Genomic DNA, 16,243 nt, shown 5'->3' with positions numbered 1-16,243 from the left:
GTATTTGCTCTGTCTTAGTCTTTCTCCCTGCTCTCACCTTTTAGCTGCTTCCATTACCCTCTCTGTCAATTCTCTGTCTCCCCATTCCTGTCTCTCCCTGTCTGCCGCCTCCCTGTTCCTCTGTGTCCTCTTCCCTCTGGGTATACTTGGCTGCCCTGCCCTCCTCCCATCTCCTTCTGTGTCCACGACGTATCATCCCCTGCTCCCTCCTCCCCACTGAGATTGCCCACCCCACCAAACCCCTGCCCTGCTGGGCCTGCAGTGGAGAGGACTCTTCTCGCACCCCTGCCCCCAGAGCAGAAGGGCAGGGCCAGCTTCATGGGTGGGCCACCAGGGCAGCCACAGAGGCCTCAGAAGGGCCTGAGCTTGGTTTAACACCCCGAAGTTGCCATCTTAAAATCCTTAGTCCTTTCTGAATAAGGGGCCTGTGTGCTCACTTTGCACAGGGCCCCCGCAAGGTACCTGGCCTGTGCTGAGGGGCGTGGCCTTCCTGGGAGGGTCCAGTTTCTGGGCGTGGCGCCGCTGCTCCTTATCTGCCCGCTAGTAACCACACCCAGATGTGCCCACAGCTTCCAAGGCGCTCCCCTCAAGCGGTTGCCCTGCAACAATGGAAGGTAGTTGCCAGATTCATTTCCATTTTGCAGAGGAGATAAGCCAGGGCTCAGAGAGGCCAAGTTCCTTGCCCCGGGGCCCACAGCTTGAGAGCCTGCACTGAAGAGAGCTGCCTGTCAAATCCAGGCTTTCAGGCTGAGACTGCAGGGCCCCCGGCAGGCCCCCTTCTGTCTCTGAGCCAAGCCTCAGTCTCTACATCTGTGGAGGTGGTGTGAGTAGCCGTCCCTGTGCAGAGCCAATGGGTACCTAAACCCCGGAATATTCTGGATACAGGTGCCTGGCACGTACCTTTTTACATGGTAGCCCCAGCCTCTTCGAACCTCTGTTTTCTCCTCTGCCAAGTGGGGATCATGGGAATGTGAGGACCCAGGTAAGTGCACAGGGCCCAGCACAGGTGGGCGGGCAAGGTCAGCATTCAGAAGCTTCTGGTCCTCCTCTCTCTGGGGCGGGGGGTGATTTGTGAGTAGGAAATCCACATTGTCCAAACTGGGACACTTTGAGAGTAAAAGTAGCACTCTTAATAAGCCTGTTGAGATAAGAGGCACAAGCCAGGATGTAGGGACACTACGTAGGCTTCGCGAGTGTCTTTGTCAGCATCCTGGGCATGGTAACAGGCAAGCAAGCATCGGGGAGTGAGCAGAATCACACCCCGGGCCTGCCTCCAGCTGGTAGGGAGCATGGCTGGGGTCTAGCATTTTCTCCCTGGGAGAAACAGGATCAGGGAGGATGCCTTGAAGGCCACAGAGGTCAGGCCTCCTCCCAAATATTCTAGAAATGTCTTCAGAGGAAGCCAGCAATGCGTAAACCTGGATGTCTAGACACTCCTTCCCAGGCCCGGCCGGGGAAAGGGGCTCTTACCGAACTGCACTTTGGGGCAGGGCCACCAGCTTAGAGGGAGGGCGCCGTATTCAGGCCGTAAGCATTTGGATGCCTATCCTAAAATGCGCAGAACCTCGAGGCTGTGTCCACGGTCAGGGTGTCCATGAGGACAGTGATCACCATATCACACCTTGTCCTCTCTGCAGGTACCTCTGGAGAAAGTCCTTCTGCCCCCTGGCCGCAGGAAGGCTTGCCATCCCCTGGAGTGGATTTGTTTTTAGCCAGGCGCACGTGACCGCTGGGACCGGTTTTCCTTTCCGAGACTGTAAGTCTGGGAGCCCGCGGTATGGCCCACCCAAGCTAAGCATGTAGGACATTACTTATCGTCTGCATTTTTCCCCTCAGCCCTGGCTCTGCTTTCTGTCTCCACCCACGTTCCCTTCCTCCTTACACTCTCACTTTTAATTTATGTTCCCCTGTATACGTGAGTCTTCTGAGATGTTTTTTTTTCCCTCCCTTCTGGACCAAGTCAAAATATAAGCAAACAAACAGACAAACCTGCGAGCGAAAACATCCTGCGGCACTCCTCCTTCTGCCTGGAGAGAGAACGGTCCCAGCTGGCGGGGGCCAGAAGGCAAGGGGTTAAGAACGATGCAGAGGAAGTACTGGCCCACATTATAAGTGAGGAAGTGGCCCTTGTTGGGGAAGTGGTGGGAAGGAGGTGGCCAGCTTATCCTGTGTGACCCTGGGGGGCTGAACCAGGCTTGAGGTGAATATGGCAGGTTGTTCAGAGTTCAGTTTAGTCAAAAAAGGCAGAGTTTTCTAATGACTTGATGGGTTTTTCTAGAAGGTCTGCCAGGGGGTGGGGGTGGGGGTGGGGAGGAGAAAGAGGAGTGACCAGCTCTGGAACATGGCAGAACCCAGGGCGGGTTTATTTCTGATTCTTTTATTCCTGAGCGTGGACCTGAGGGCCCAGGGGATGCCTGAGGGGAGGTCTCAGGGGCAGGCTCTCCCCATTTCTGGGCAATGCTAAGACTTAGGCAATGTGACCGGCCGCAGGGCACCCCTTCACGACGTTGCCTGCGTGCTGGTTCCTTCTGCCCCTCTTGTCGCCCCGCGAGGTGAGCTCTGCCAGACACGAGTCTTTGCGCCCCTTGCTCTCTGCGCCATTCCCACACCTAGCCCGGCGCCCGGCACACCGCAGATTTGTCACAGTAATCGAATGAAGAAAACAGCTTCTGGTGGTGGGGCTAGAATTCCAACTCAGTATTATCTGCCTCCAGAAGTAGCTCTCTGTAAACAGAACAGCCCAGGGGCACGTGTGTTGGAGCGAGGATCTCTACCTACGGAGGCGGACCGACCCATCCCGATTTGCCTGGAATGTTTTGGAAGTCCCCTCTACACCCTGCACTGGAGATCCCACGTAGTTTTTACATCGACAGACCTTGCAGATGAGGAGATGGCTCCATGGCCCAAGGTTGCAGGGCAGGCGCGGGGCCAGGCTGGCCTGGGCATCTGGCTTTGCTGCCCCCCGGTGGGGCTTAAGCCATAACCTGAGGGTGGCAGACCCCTCCATCCTAAAGCCTCTCCAGCAACGGCTTTGGAGAGCCTGGAATTTCCTCTGGGCTTCAACCAGCTGTTTTTTCCGTTGAGGGTGGAGGGGCAGTTTTCCCAGCAAGACCCTTCCTTAGGGCAAGGCTTGAGCTTTGCCTTGGGAAAGGTGACAGCGCAGTGACGGGGTCGAGGGGGAGGGCAGCCCGTTCCTCCTCCCCCCACGCCTGGGAACAGGGTGGGATCTCATACTCCACCGTCCTGGCCGCTGGCAGCCATGCCTGGGCTGGAGCCAGGGAATTCCAAGGGGCCAGAACCTGCCTAGATGCCCCAGGGCCCCTGTGTCCGGGGCTGGCAGCCTGGGCAGGGTGCCACTGGGCGGCTCAGGGCTCCGGGATCTCGCAGGGCGCCACCCGGCTGGACGGGCCTCTTCAGCCCCTGCCTGCCCAGGAACCTGGTGAGTGGCAACTGTTGTCCAGAGGTGGGTGAGTCCTGTCACCGAGGGCTCTTGGAGGTGGGATTGGGGACGTGTGAGATGCGGTGACCCTGCCAGCCCTGGGCCCGGGGTCGGGGGGGGGGGCGGTCAGCAGGCATAAGAACACAGGGTTCTGTGCCCAGAGGAGTCTCCAACAGGCAAGTCATACAACGGCAGGGACAGTCACAGGGACCCAAAATGTGAGCCTCGTGTCAGGGCAGCCCAAGTTCAAATCCCATCTCTGTCCCTTCCTCGCTATGGGATCTTGGGCGAGTGGTCTTGCTTCTTATTACCTCAGTTTTCCGTATCTGCAAGATGGGAATGAAAAAGCCCACCTGGACGGGTTGTTCTGAGTGGAGGTACTGGGTACCCGGTCGGCACCTGAGACGTGGGAGTTAATGATGTCACGCCATCCTCTCGGTTTCTGTTACTCTTGGCCCAGGGCTGCGCCCCGAGACCCGGAGACAGGAGAGGGCTTCTGAGTCCCCGCGGAGAAGCTTGCTAGTGAGATGTGAGGGAAGTCGGATGGACAGGAAGCCCTGCAGTGGAAGGGCCGTCTGCCCCTCCGGATGCTTGGACATGCTGTGACAGGACAGAGGGACATGTTAACCAGCCTTGTGGATTGCTGCCGGGGTCCGTTAGAACAGACCCGAGTTTCAGGTGCGGCTGGTGATCCTGATCCGGTTCCTTTCAGAGTCCCAGTTTCAACACCTGTTAAGTGGGGATAGTAATCCCCGCGCCCCCACCCCCACCCCGGGGGCCTTGTATGGAGACGGGGAGATAAGGAAGGCCAGGCCCAGCCAGACGCCTGGCTGTCCCAGCATGAGTGTTCTCTTTCTTCTCTTCTCGTTATCACTGCTGGCTGTTCTGCCCGGATTCCTACAGAGTGCCCAGTGGGGCTGGGAGGAGCAGAGGGAACGAGACAGGGCCACCCCAGGCAGAGGGATCCGCCTGGGTAAGGGCCCCAGAGGCCTTGAACACCATGCCAGGGGGCACTGGGCTCCTGGTGTACAAGGGAGCGGGTGGGTTTGGAAGGACTTGGGCTCCGCGATCCCTCCCCGCTCCCCCGGTAGCCCTCCTTGACCCTGGGCCCTGCAGCCCTGTCCTGGGTCAGTGACCCTAGGTTGCTGACATTGCCCAGGCTGGCCAAGGGGAACAGATGCCAGTCTCACATTCAGGGGCCCTCTCTTCCTCTCTTTGTGGCTTTGCTGCACCTCGTCTCCGGTCCTGTGCTGCCAGGCCCCCTCGGCAGCCCCTCCCTGGAGCTTTGTAAGGTCGGCACTCCCTGCCGGCGGAGCTCCCACGTCTCCCTGGGTCCCGCCTCCCTGCCTTCCCTCCTGCTGTCCCCTGGACAGCCTTCTGTGATTTCCCCCTCCGCTGGAAGTGCCCCTTACAGATGTCTGCCGCAAGCCCTGTAAGGTCCAAACTGCCCCCATTCTAATCCCACTTCTGCAGCTTCCTGGCTGGGCAGCCTCAGGCAAGTCACTTAACCTCACTGAGCTTCTCCTTCTTCATCTGTAAATGGGGCTAATCATAGTTCTAACCTCCCGAGACTGATGTGGAGACTGAGCTAGGAACAGGTAAATGCCACACACGTTAAGAAGCCTTCAAATTTATTGAACAAAATTTTTATGGAGCGCCCACCATGTGTCGCACACGATTCAAGGGGTTGGGGTGCAGCAGTGACCAGAACAGGCCACAGCCTCCGCCCTCGGTAAATGTCAGCTCTGATTTAGGGATCTATTTGCATGACTGCTTTGCCCACCTCCCCGCAAGGATGGGGATGGTGTCTAATTCTCTGCGCGTCACGCACCCAGCTCAGGGCCTGGTCTTGCTGGTGAAGGGAAGGGCAGCTCTCCGATTTGGGGATTCCCTTGGCGTTCCTGATTTCCCTGGAGAGTTTATTGCACCTGAGGGAGCCCCTTCCTTCAGCAGTGGACCTTGTAGGGTCAGGCAAGCAAGTCTGTGAGGCCTCAGCCTCCCTCTCTCTCCCCCAAGCTGCTGCCAGTTTGGATGGCCCCGAGCACTGTTGCAGTGAGGTCCCTCCTCAACGTTGGGATATCAGAGCTGGAACAGCTGCGTGTGAGGCAGGGTTCCCTCGGTTGCAGGGGACAGGATCCCTACTCAAACTGGCTAAAGCAGGAAAGGAAATTCATTGGCTGGGGGGGACTCATCTGTCCAGCAAGGGTTTCAGGCATGGTTGGTCTCGCTCCATCTTTGAGGTCTGCTGCCTTCCTGTTGGTCTCGTTCTCTGTTAGAATCTGCCCAAGTGGTGGCAAGAGTCTCAGGGAAGGCTCTCATTGGCCCACTTCAGGCCCCTGTGCCCAATTCCTGAAGCGGTCATTGGTGGCCAGGGGGATGGGGTATTTTCATTGGCCAGGCTCAGAGCAGGGGCGAGGTCATCTCCTTCTAAGCCCCGCAGCCTGACGAGGGTGGGGAGGGTTGGCTTTCCACAAAGAAGAGATGTTCAGGCCACTCCTCAGAGGGACACATGAACGCGCCCCACCTGGGAGCAAGTGGAAGTCCAGAAGGTGTCTCTGGATTCCAGGGGCTGCTCATGGAAAGCTTGGGGTTTGCGGAAGGCTACCAGGAAGGGGTGCTTCTGGAGAGAAGGCCAGCATTTCTGTTGTTAAGGGAGTGATTTATATTTGGATTCCTTTCTGGGATCATACACCCGGAAGGAAGAAGGGAACAGACGTTGCTGGGCCCCTATTCTGTGCCACACACTGGACTAAGCTCTGTGTGCTTCATAACGCCAAAAGCAAGCATGGGTTTTGGAAGGAAACTCCAGAGAGGTAAGCAAGGAGGAAGAGAGTGGATGCCCACATTCCAATCCTGTTCCGCCCCTTCCTAACTACATGGCCTCAGGCAGCTTGCTTGACCTCTCTGTGCCTCAGCTTCTTCATCTTAAAATGGGAGCAGTAATACCCACTGTGCTGTTACGGTCTAGATTATATGAGCTAATGGGTTGAAGTATTTCGAACAACGTCTGGTGCATTGTAAACTTCCAGTGAATGTTAGTCATTGTTTTAGTCTGTCCTGGTAGCTCTAACAAAAATATAAACTGGGTGGCTTATAAACAACAGAAATGGACTTCTCGCAGTTCTGGAGGCTGGGAAGTCCAAGATCAGGGTGCTGGCAGATGTGCTGGTGAGGGCCTGCTGCCTGGTTCACCGACGGCTGTCTTCTCGTCATGTTTCTGCAGACGGTGGAGCTGGGGATCTCTCTGTGGGGTCTCTTATGAAAGTACTCATCCCATTCATGGGGCTCCACCCTCAAGACCTAATCACTTCCCAAAGGCCCTGCTTTCTCATACACTCACATTAGGAATGAGGCTCCAACATATGAATTTGAGGGGGGACACAGTTTGCGCCACTCGTTATCATTACTACTTTTACTGCAATTAATTGGGGGAAGGGGATAGAAAGTAGAACTCTTATGGTGGAATTCAAGGCATAGCAGCAGGGTTTACCAGGCATCAGTTTGGGGAGGTAGGGGATGCCTTTCTGGAATCCAAAAATCAGACCCAGAGGCTGCTCCTTGAGCTGCATCCCTGCTCATCTCCTGGGGGTCTTCAGACTTAACTGCCTCGCACACCTGTCCTAGGATGTGCATATTTTATAAGTTGCTGGTTCTGGCTGCCACTTGGCATTGCCCCTCTCTCTCTCAGTCGTATGAGTTAGAACTGGGGTCATTTCAGAAAGATGGACACCCCTCTGCTCAAAAACCATCCATGGCTCCCTATTGCCCCCAGAGGAAAGTCGGTACCTTGCAGGGGTCTTCTTAACAGCCCTGTCTCCTGCCATCCCATTCCACACACTCTCTCACCACACTTGATCAAGCTCTGTGCCTTTGCACACAGTTCTCTCTGCATGGATGCCTCCTCCTTCCATGGCTCCACTTAGCAAAGGCTTTGCACCCTCCAAGGCTCAGCCCAAATGTCACCTCCACCAAGAAGTTTCCCCTGATATCGCCAACCAGCTTCTCTTTGCTTTGTACAGAGCCAGGGTCACAAACTCGGCTGCCAGTGACCAGGAAGGGGACACAGTGAGTAATGTAGGGATTATGTCGTCACTTCTGCAAAGAGATCTGCACTCTCTCATTACAGCTAAAAGTGAGAATGACTTGGCCCATCTTTCTTACCAGATCGCTCTGATTTCTACACCAGCAGGACCCAGGGCACGTTCTGTGGTGAACTGCCACTGACTCATGGCCCCACAGTCAAGGGAGTATTAGGGAGAGGTGGAGACGGCAGATAACCCCATCCTGTTTGTAATGCAGGCCAATATGGCTGGTTCGCTGGAAGTCTGGACTTTAGGTGCTCTGAGGAGGTGCCCCTCCTGGGTGCCCCTGCACCCACCTCCCCTACATGAGGGCAGAGACTGGGCCATCTCACACCCACAGCTTCTAGCAGGGAGTGTGGCACTTAGAAGGTGTTTGCTAGCAGCGTTCTGAATAGATGTTTGAATGCACAGATCTGTGCTGTTTCCTGAACCTGTCAAACATGCTCCTGCCACAGGGCCTTTGCACTTGCTGTCCATACTGCCTTCAATCAGATAGTCACATGTCTCCCTCTTCCTATATTCAAGTTTCTGCTGAAAGGTCACCTTCTTAGAGAGCCCTTCTCTGAGCACTCAACCTAAACTAATACCCTCTCCCCCATCTTTATGCCCCGTTCCTCTTTATATTTTATCTGTAGCACATCCCACCACCTGCCACTGTAATCATTCTATTTTCCCGGCATTTACATAGTGCTTCCAATGAACCGGGCATGCTCCTAAAACATCAGCAATGTGAACTCATTTAATCCTTCGAACAACCCTGTGAGGGAGGAGCTCCTGTCCCTGCTGGTTTTCAGATGAGGAAGCTGAAGCACAGAGAGGTGTGGTGACTTGCCTGAGGTCACATAGCTGGTGAGTGGCAGCGCAGAGACTCAGACTCAGGCTGTCTGGCTCCAGGGGTGATGGCCTTATTCGTCCCGCCTTTCTTTATCTGTTTGTTCCTATCTCCCCCCAGCCCTGGAGAATGCCAGCCCCCTCAGTTCCCAGATCCAGGCCTGGGGCCTAATAGATGTGTAATAAATATTTCTTGGAAGGATAGAGCAAAGGAGATGGGAGGATCGGAGAACTGGAGGGAAGAATCCCTGGCCTTCAGGGCTTTCCGTTAGCCCCATGTCCAGGCCATCTTGCCGGAAGTTTCTCAGCCTCCCTGAGGGTTTGAGTCAGCCTGTCTGGGAGAGGCCCCCGCCCAGCCTCTCTCACCCTCCCTCGCCCTCCCTCACCCTCCAATAGGGCCTCTGTCTACTGACCTCTCCCAGGCAAAGGTGCCAAAACCGCACTCCTGGAACCCCAGGCCCATGCTGAGCACACTTCCTCCTGTGACAGGACCACGGAGGAGAACGTTCCAGGCCGGAGGCAGGAAGTCTCGGAAACAAGGTGGCCTGGAGCGGACGGGGCTGTTGGGCGGCCAGGGAGGGGCCGGGCAGGGCTGTCCTCGGCCAGATGTGCTGAGAGCCTCAGTGCGGCTCAGGGGGACAAGCAGACAGGACATGAGGAGCAGGCTGGAGAGGGGCCCGGCTTCCGACGCTGCGGCCTGCCCGTGCCTGCGAAGTAGCCAGCACTCCCCGTCATCTGATCCTGTCCTGAGGGGTCCAGAGAAGGCCCGCGCCCTGCCAACTTCTCCGTGGACCCTCAGATAGTAGCTCTGCCGAGGGAGCAGTGGGAATGCATTTCCTAGGCTCTCCCTTGCCGGTAATATTCGTAAGTCGCCGTGATTGGGACAGGCACTCTGCCCAGGGCCTCGCCAACCGTGTTTCACTGAACGCTCACAGCCCCTGGAGGCGGATGCTAGGGATGAGGAGCCTGAGGCTCAGAGAGGTGAAGTAACCCGTACCAGGTCCCACAGCCTGCAAGTGTGGGAGCTGGGATTCAATCCTAGCTCTAAGTGGTAGGGAACCGGGTTCCGGGAAAAATCAGAAGAGAAGCCGAATTCTACCCTTGGCTCACTTGTGGGGGTAACCTGGGGAAAGATCATGAAACTGGTTTGAATTTCAGTTTTCCCATCTGTCAAGTGGGAATAAGGGGGAATTGGCATCGTGTGAGACCCTTCGAGGGGCTGGCTGTTTTGCTAGGTGCATCCGGTCGGTCCTTCTTGATCTTCATAGCCTGCTGGGCAATCCCCACGTCCCAGAAGCAGAAATGGAGGGTCAGAGATGTGGGGAGTGGGTCCGAGCCCTCACAGCCGGGGCCACCTCCTGGTGACCCCGTGCGGCTCTGTGTGGACGGAGGCGGGACCACAGCCTGAGTTCAGCTGAGGGATTTCACTAAGTGGAAAACTGCTTTGCAAAGGCTCCTACGGAGGATGTGGGGATGCGGGAAGGGAGATGGGGCCGAGCTGAGGGCAGGCATGGCAGTGGCCAGGGCAGCGTCTGGTCTGGGAGGAGGAGGCTCCGAGGAACCCCTGGCTGCAGCCTGGCTTCCATCCCTCCTCTGCCCCCAGACACATTCCAGGCTCGTCTTCGAGTTCCGTTGGTTTCTGGAAGCGCGGCTCTTTGCTTTGGTACAGAATCTGCTAGCTGGATGCCACCCAGCTTTCTCCTCACCCGGGACAGGGATGCTGCTGGTTCTCCCAGATAAGTCACCATCAACGTTTGCTGAGCACCTACTGTGCAGGGGGCACTGTGTCCTCCCACGTCATTGCTTCGTGACCTGCTCATGAGAACTCTAGGAGGGAGGTCATAATAACAGCCCCATTTTACAGATGGGAACACTGAGCCTTGGAAAAGAGAGAATTTGTTCCTGGTTGCTTAACTAGGAAGGGCCTTTGAACCCGGTGGCTTAGCCGCTGGGTGGCTTGGAGTGGGGCAACAAGCCTGAGACCACCTTATCACAGTCAAGAAGGACCCCAGACTTGCTCACGGGTTGTGGGGTGAGAGGCCTCTACATCAACCTTCAATCCCTGGGCCAGAAATCTTAGAACTGCAAGGGGTCCCAAGAGATCACTTTATCCAGACTCCCTGATTTTCTGAAGGGAAGGTTTTATTTTATTTTTGTTTTTAAGATTTATTTATTTGAGAGAGAGAAAGAGAGAGAATGTGGTGGGGAGGGGCAGAGGGAGAGGGAGAGAGTCTTAAGCAGACTCCGTGCTGAGCGCAGAGCTGGACGCGGGGCTCGATCCCACAACCCTGAGATCAGGGCCTGAACCGAAACGAACTCACACACTTAACCGACTGCACCACCCAGGCGCTCCTGAAGGGAAGGTTTTAGTATTGCCCTTTCATAGGCACCTCAACCACGGCTCCTCAGAGAGGTAAAGCGATTTGCTCATGGTCACACAGCATGGAGCTGAGCCACACTGTCTTTTTGCTGGTACAAGACTGGCAATAGACACATGGCCCGTTCAACTATGGCATTTTTTTTAAGTTGGAAGGGAGGCTTTGACACCATCAACTCCAACCTCCTTGTTTTTACAGACGGGGAAACTAAGGCCCCCAAAGTGTCCGGGATTTATCTAAGGACATGTGCCAAGCAGAGCCTGTGAAAGCATAAAGACCTCTGCCTCTCAGTAGCCCTGTGACCTTGGGTAAGACTCAACCTCGATGGGCCTCTGCTTCTTCAACTCTAAAATGGCCATAATAATGCCCGCCATCCCCTGGGGTTTGTGTGAGGGGATGTACGTAAGTGCTTCTCAGCATCCTGGCACACATAGGTGCTCAATAAAATATCATTGTTTTGATGATGATTATTAATACTATTTAATAATAGCCCTGACGGGGGCACCTGGGTGGCTCAGTCGTTAAGCGTCTGCCTTCGGCTCAGGTCATGATCCCAGGGTCCTGGGATCGAGCCCCACGTCAGGCTCCCTGCTCTATGGGAAGCCTGCTTCTCCCTCTCCCACTCCCCCTGCTTGTGTTCCCTCTCTCGCTGTGTCTCTGTCAAATAAATAAATAAAAATCTTTAAAAAAAAAATAATAATAATAATAGCCCTGACGTTCTGGGCTCCAGAGCTCCTTACCAGGATGGTCTGCTGGTCTCAAATATCTGGCCTGGGGCTCTGGTGTGAGTTTCAGGGGCCTGGTAAGGTCCAGTTCTCATGCATCCAATGGAGCTATAAAGAAGGAAGGAGGGACCAGAGCCTGGGGGTTGAAAACAAGGGCTCCAGAAGCAGGAGCCTGGGGCTCAGCTTGCTTGTTCTTCTCTCCCACAGCAGGTTGGGGCCCTGCTGATGGAGAAAGTTCCTTTGGCTGCCAGCTCCCAGGGGTCTCAAGGAGGCAGGGGAGAAGCTATGCTTGGGGCTGATGCAGCCTGGCCCTCGGGGCTGAAGGTGAGCTGTGCTGGCCTGGACTAGGGGCAGGGGTTGAGGGGGCAGGGGCTGAGACGATGACTTCTTGAGGAGCACCCAGGAGCCCCTGGGAGTCTAGGCTCCAAGCCCACACTGTGAGCAGGACCCTGAGCATATGTCACCGGCCGGCGCCTGGCCTGGGGAGACGGCGACCACCGTTGGCAGCCCTCTCAGACCACATCCTGAGCAGCTCACGTCAACGCCCCCAGAGCTGCCGCCTTCCGGATAAGCTATGTACATAACTCGGGGATTGCTTGCGTGAGCAGACTCAAGGCTGACTTTAGGGGATTAGGCAGGTCGGGTGCTGGGCCTCGGAGTCTCGGGGGCCCTAAGCAGGGGAGAATTTGTGTACAGGCCACCTCCAGGGGCTGGGGCAGTGTTTATGGGAAGAGGCACAGGCTATCTGCCTGGGGGCTTTGGACACGAGCTGAGTGCTTGGGAGGACACGCAGTGTTTGTGCATCGGACACACTAATGGGGCCAGAGTGGCTTCTGAGCTTGGAAAGAAGGACGTCCACCCAAACGCTCTCACTAGGGGCCTTATGCGGCCGGGCACCGCCGCTGGGTCTGCCATACAAGAGTGGGGCTGGGTTTGCAAGGAAGTGTCCATGCTCTCCCTGGGCCCCAGAACCTGATACCAAGCCAGGCTCTCATCTGGGGCTGGGGATCCAGCCCAGGCTCAGTCCCAGGGTAGGCAGGGGACTGGGGGACTTCCGGGAAGGACTTGGTGCTGCTTTTAAGGAGGGCTTTTAAGCAGAGAGTGTTGCGATATGGTTTGAGTTTTGAAGAGCTCTCTCTGGCTACCAGGTGGAAAATGAAATCACAGCTGAGACAGGAGGCTGTTGAGGCAGTGACCACACTTCATCCGGCCAGGGCAGCGTCTGGTGGGCAGAAGCCCTGGGCAGATGCAGGAGCTGTTTGGGAACAAAATGGGTAAGATCTGACAGACGTGGGAGGCAGGCAGGGAGGAGAGTCTGGTTAGGGTCGTAGCAGGAAACGGATGACCAGCTCAAACAGGGAGACTGAGGACAGCCTGGGCAGGGAGGGCTTCGGGGGGTGGGGGTGGGGGACAGTATAAGGGACTCGCAGCAGACCAAGGTGCAGCCCTGCCAGGGGACCTCGTTACCCCAGGCCGGGGGTCAGAGGAGGGATCTGTACTTCCATCCACGTTGCATAGCTGTGGCTTACTCAGGAGACGCTGCAGGGAGGGAGCTTGACCCCCCTCTCTTCCCTCTTCCCCCAGCTGGGTCTCTCGTGGCTCAAACTCAACTAGAGGTCCGAGGGCAAAGAGCCTTGTGATGTCGAGGGGGACCCTAGGACACAGAGCAGGGAGGGGAGTGGATCTGGGGACAGACAGAGCACGCTGGGGAGGAAAGGGGGGCACTCCAATGAGGGGGATACCAGGCAGCGGGGTGGATATTTTGGGGGTCTCCTGCTTCTGGGCCCTCATCACTGTTGGAGGTTTCCCGGGGCCTCTGGTCTCTGAGTAAGGGGCTCGTCCAGGTCCAGGGCTGTAAGCTCCACGCTGTGGCCCGCTCCTACAGGTTCCTAAGCTCAAACAGGGCCCCATCCAAACCAAAAGAAAATGGGACAGGCTGTTAGGCAGCCAGCACTTTCTAGCTTCATTGCAGTGACTCAGTGTGAGCTCCTAAGTGTGGGCGTGGGACTAGGGAGGAAATTCTCTCCCGACACAGAGCTAATTCTGTCCCGGGGCTGGCGGCCAGCCTGCGGTGGGAATATCTGCAGTGCAGTGTGGTTTCGAGGTTCCTGAGTCCCTCCGAGCTGGGGATCCAGGGATTGTAACCCCTAAGGTGTCTCTCGGAGAGCGATCTGTCGGGCGGTGGGCAACTGGCAGGCGGGGGCAGCCAGGGAACTCTGCGGCAGACAGACGTCAGAACCTACAGAGGCTGTCGGGGCCGGTGGGAGGCGAGCATGCGGCTGAGGAGGGCCTTTTGTGAAGGAGGAGTGGTGCGTGGAAGGCCTCTTTACACTTCAATTGCGGGCCAAGGCTGTGATCTTGGGCAAGGAGAAATAGCACAGATTTGGGGGTCAGAGCATCCTCGGTTCAAATCCTAGGCTGAGGCTTAAAGGCCACGGGAGCCCTGCTGGGCCACTTCACCTCTCTGAGTGAGCCTCCGTTCGCAGATCTCTGCAGGGAGGCTCCAGAGGGGTGAGGCGGGAGGGGGGTGTGACGGGCCAGGCAGAGGTCTGGGCTCCGGGGACACACTACACACAGGACAGACTGAGCCCCTCTTCTTCTCTGTGGCTTAGGGAGGGTCACTTGCTCCGTCTGGACCCCAGTTTCTCCAGCCACAAAACGGGGTGCCCGCTGAGGGAGAGGCATCCCCCTTCCCGAGGTTGCAGGGAGCTGGAGGAGAGGCCTCCGGGGCTGCCGTCTGGCCCGTCAGTGTGGGCCGTGGGGGAGGTGGCAGAGGAGGACGTCAGCCAGGCCAGACCTCCCCCTTGAAGGGAAGCGCTTACTGCCTTGGGCCCGTGGCCAGGAGGTTAGTGGCAGGCCGGCCGTGGCTGGAGAGGCAGCGGGGTGGGAGAGCGAGGGGCCACTGGTAGCAGGGGGCTGGGTCGGCGCAGAGGTGAGTGAGGGCAGGCGAGGGGCCGGCTGAGCCTCTCATGGGGGAGGACGGGGACTGGGGGCGGGGAGACAGAAGACAGGGAGACTACACAGAGGAGAGAGAGACACGGAGACGCACACGCAGAGCTGAGGAGAAAGAGAGAGAGGGGCCGAAGGACGAGAAGCAGGGAGAGGCCCCAACCGACAGACACAGACGGAAAGGGAGCTGAGTTCTTTGCAGCCTTAGGGCACCCGTTTAGCCGAGGGGCATGAACAAAGACACAGAGGGGAAGCCGGAGGCACACGGCTGCTGCCCAGATGCCTCCCAGCCCTGCTGTCCCGAGCCCGTGGGGACACAGGCCAGCAGGCAGTAGCTGGGGAAGGTGGGGCCTTGGACGCAGACGGACCAGACTCAAATCCCTGCACTGCTGCTCGCCAGATGTGTGACTTCAGGCAAGCAACCCCACCCCCACCCCCTCTGGCCTCAGCCGTCCCCTTGAGAAAGCAGGATTGGTGACAGCCACCCTCGCAGTGTTAGGGGGAGGTCCGGGTGGGGAAAGGCCCCCGTGGTGCATCCCAGCCTCCAAGCCCGGGCCGGGGGCAGCAGGCTCCACGCATGCCTGCAGGATGGATGCACGAATGCGCCCCCATCTCCAAAAGACTTTTCCTGCAGCACCTGGGATCATGACACATTCCCGTTCGGACCATTCACTAGAGGAAGGGGGGCCCAGCACAAAACTCGCGGGGAACCTGGAACCTCGTTTTGCCCCATCTATAAAATGCACACCATGAACCCTGCCAGATTGACCCTGGTGGGGGCTCTTAGGTGGTTCCACTGGAGCAAAGACCAGAGAATTCCAGAATGTTCTGGGCGGGCGAGGTGGTAGACAAGGAAAGAGAGTGGGTTTGGCAGTTCGGCAGGCTGAGTTTGAAGCCCAACATGACACCTACCTGCCTGGAGCTTCCTCCTCCATCCACAGTGCCTGATTTGACCTACCTTGCTTACCTGAGCGATCTGTGTGACCTTGGGCAAGTTACTCACCCTCTCTGGGCCTCAGTTTCCTCTTCGTAATAGTGCCTAGAATGGTGCCTAGAATGTAGTGAGGGCTAAATACGTGTTTGTTGAATAAAAATGAAGCCAGTAACATCCGCCTGAGGTTTTTGCTCTCTGTGGCAGGAGGAATCAGATGTGAACTTGAGCCCGCATCCGTCCTGGGCAGGAGCTGGGCTCACCAAGGAGGTACGAGGCCTCGGGTGCCACGGAGCCAGCTTACTCTGGGCCAGGGCTTCCAGTGGCGCATCCAAGTTCATTCCCAGTCTGAGAGGAGGCTTCGGGGTGGGGCACCAAAGGGCCCTGGGCAGGGCCAAGGCTGCTCGGTTGGTCCTCAGCCGGCCAAGCGTGGCTTCATCGGGGATTCAGGGATGCAGGCGTGGACTGAGCCCTGCCCGAACATGAACACCAGCCAAGGATTCGGGGTGTCTGTCTGTTTGCTCTGGGTTTTCCTGGACCTCAGGAGATGAGAGGGGGCTGACACAATGACACCCCTGCATCCATCCTCATTCACATCGCCGGCCTCCGGAAGCCCCCACACTTGACCTCTCTTTCTTCACGGTGCTCATTTCCTCTTAGCCGCATTTTCTGTCCTTCTCCCTCCCACCGCTGCTCCCACGGGGCCATTGTAATCTGTTCAGTGTGCATCTTGTTATTTGGCGGTGTTCTTGCAAAACGTTTGTTACTGTTTTGTGTGCATCGCTGCTTTTGCGTGTGTGTTTTCAATGCACTTAAGTGCTGTTTTGGTTAGGTGGTTTTAAGACGCTCCGAATACCGCTGCTGTGTATACACTGGATGATCTGTTGCTTTTACCAGCTGCACAGCAT

At 56.9% G+C, this 16,243-nt stretch overlaps 1 protein-coding gene across 6 annotated transcripts in view; it reads left to right on the top strand.

Moving 5' to 3' along the window:
* CMKLR1 (chemerin chemokine-like receptor 1) overlaps positions 1–16,243 on the top strand; it is a 46,002-nt gene that overhangs the window by 19,280 nt on the left and 10,479 nt on the right. For 2 of the 6 annotated variants that reach the window (XM_032398017.1, XM_032398015.1), the window contains one exon: positions 1,638–1,756. The exons of 3 other annotated variants lie outside the window; for them this stretch is intronic. The gene's annotated coding sequence lies outside the window, so the exon portion shown is untranslated. Of the gene's footprint in view, positions 1–1,637; positions 1,757–3,406; positions 3,440–16,243 lie in introns of those variants that run through there. One more of the 6 variants, XM_032398020.1, reaches the window with a different exon arrangement.

The sequence above is a fragment of the Phoca vitulina genome, unplaced genomic scaffold (assembly GCF_004348235.1).
Source record: "Phoca vitulina isolate PV1807 unplaced genomic scaffold, GSC_HSeal_1.0 scaffold108, whole genome shotgun sequence".
Classification (NCBI taxonomy): Eukaryota; Metazoa; Chordata; class Mammalia; order Carnivora; family Phocidae; genus Phoca; species Phoca vitulina.
Note: the sequence above shows the minus strand (reverse complement) of the source record. Positions and strands in the feature narration are given on the sequence as shown.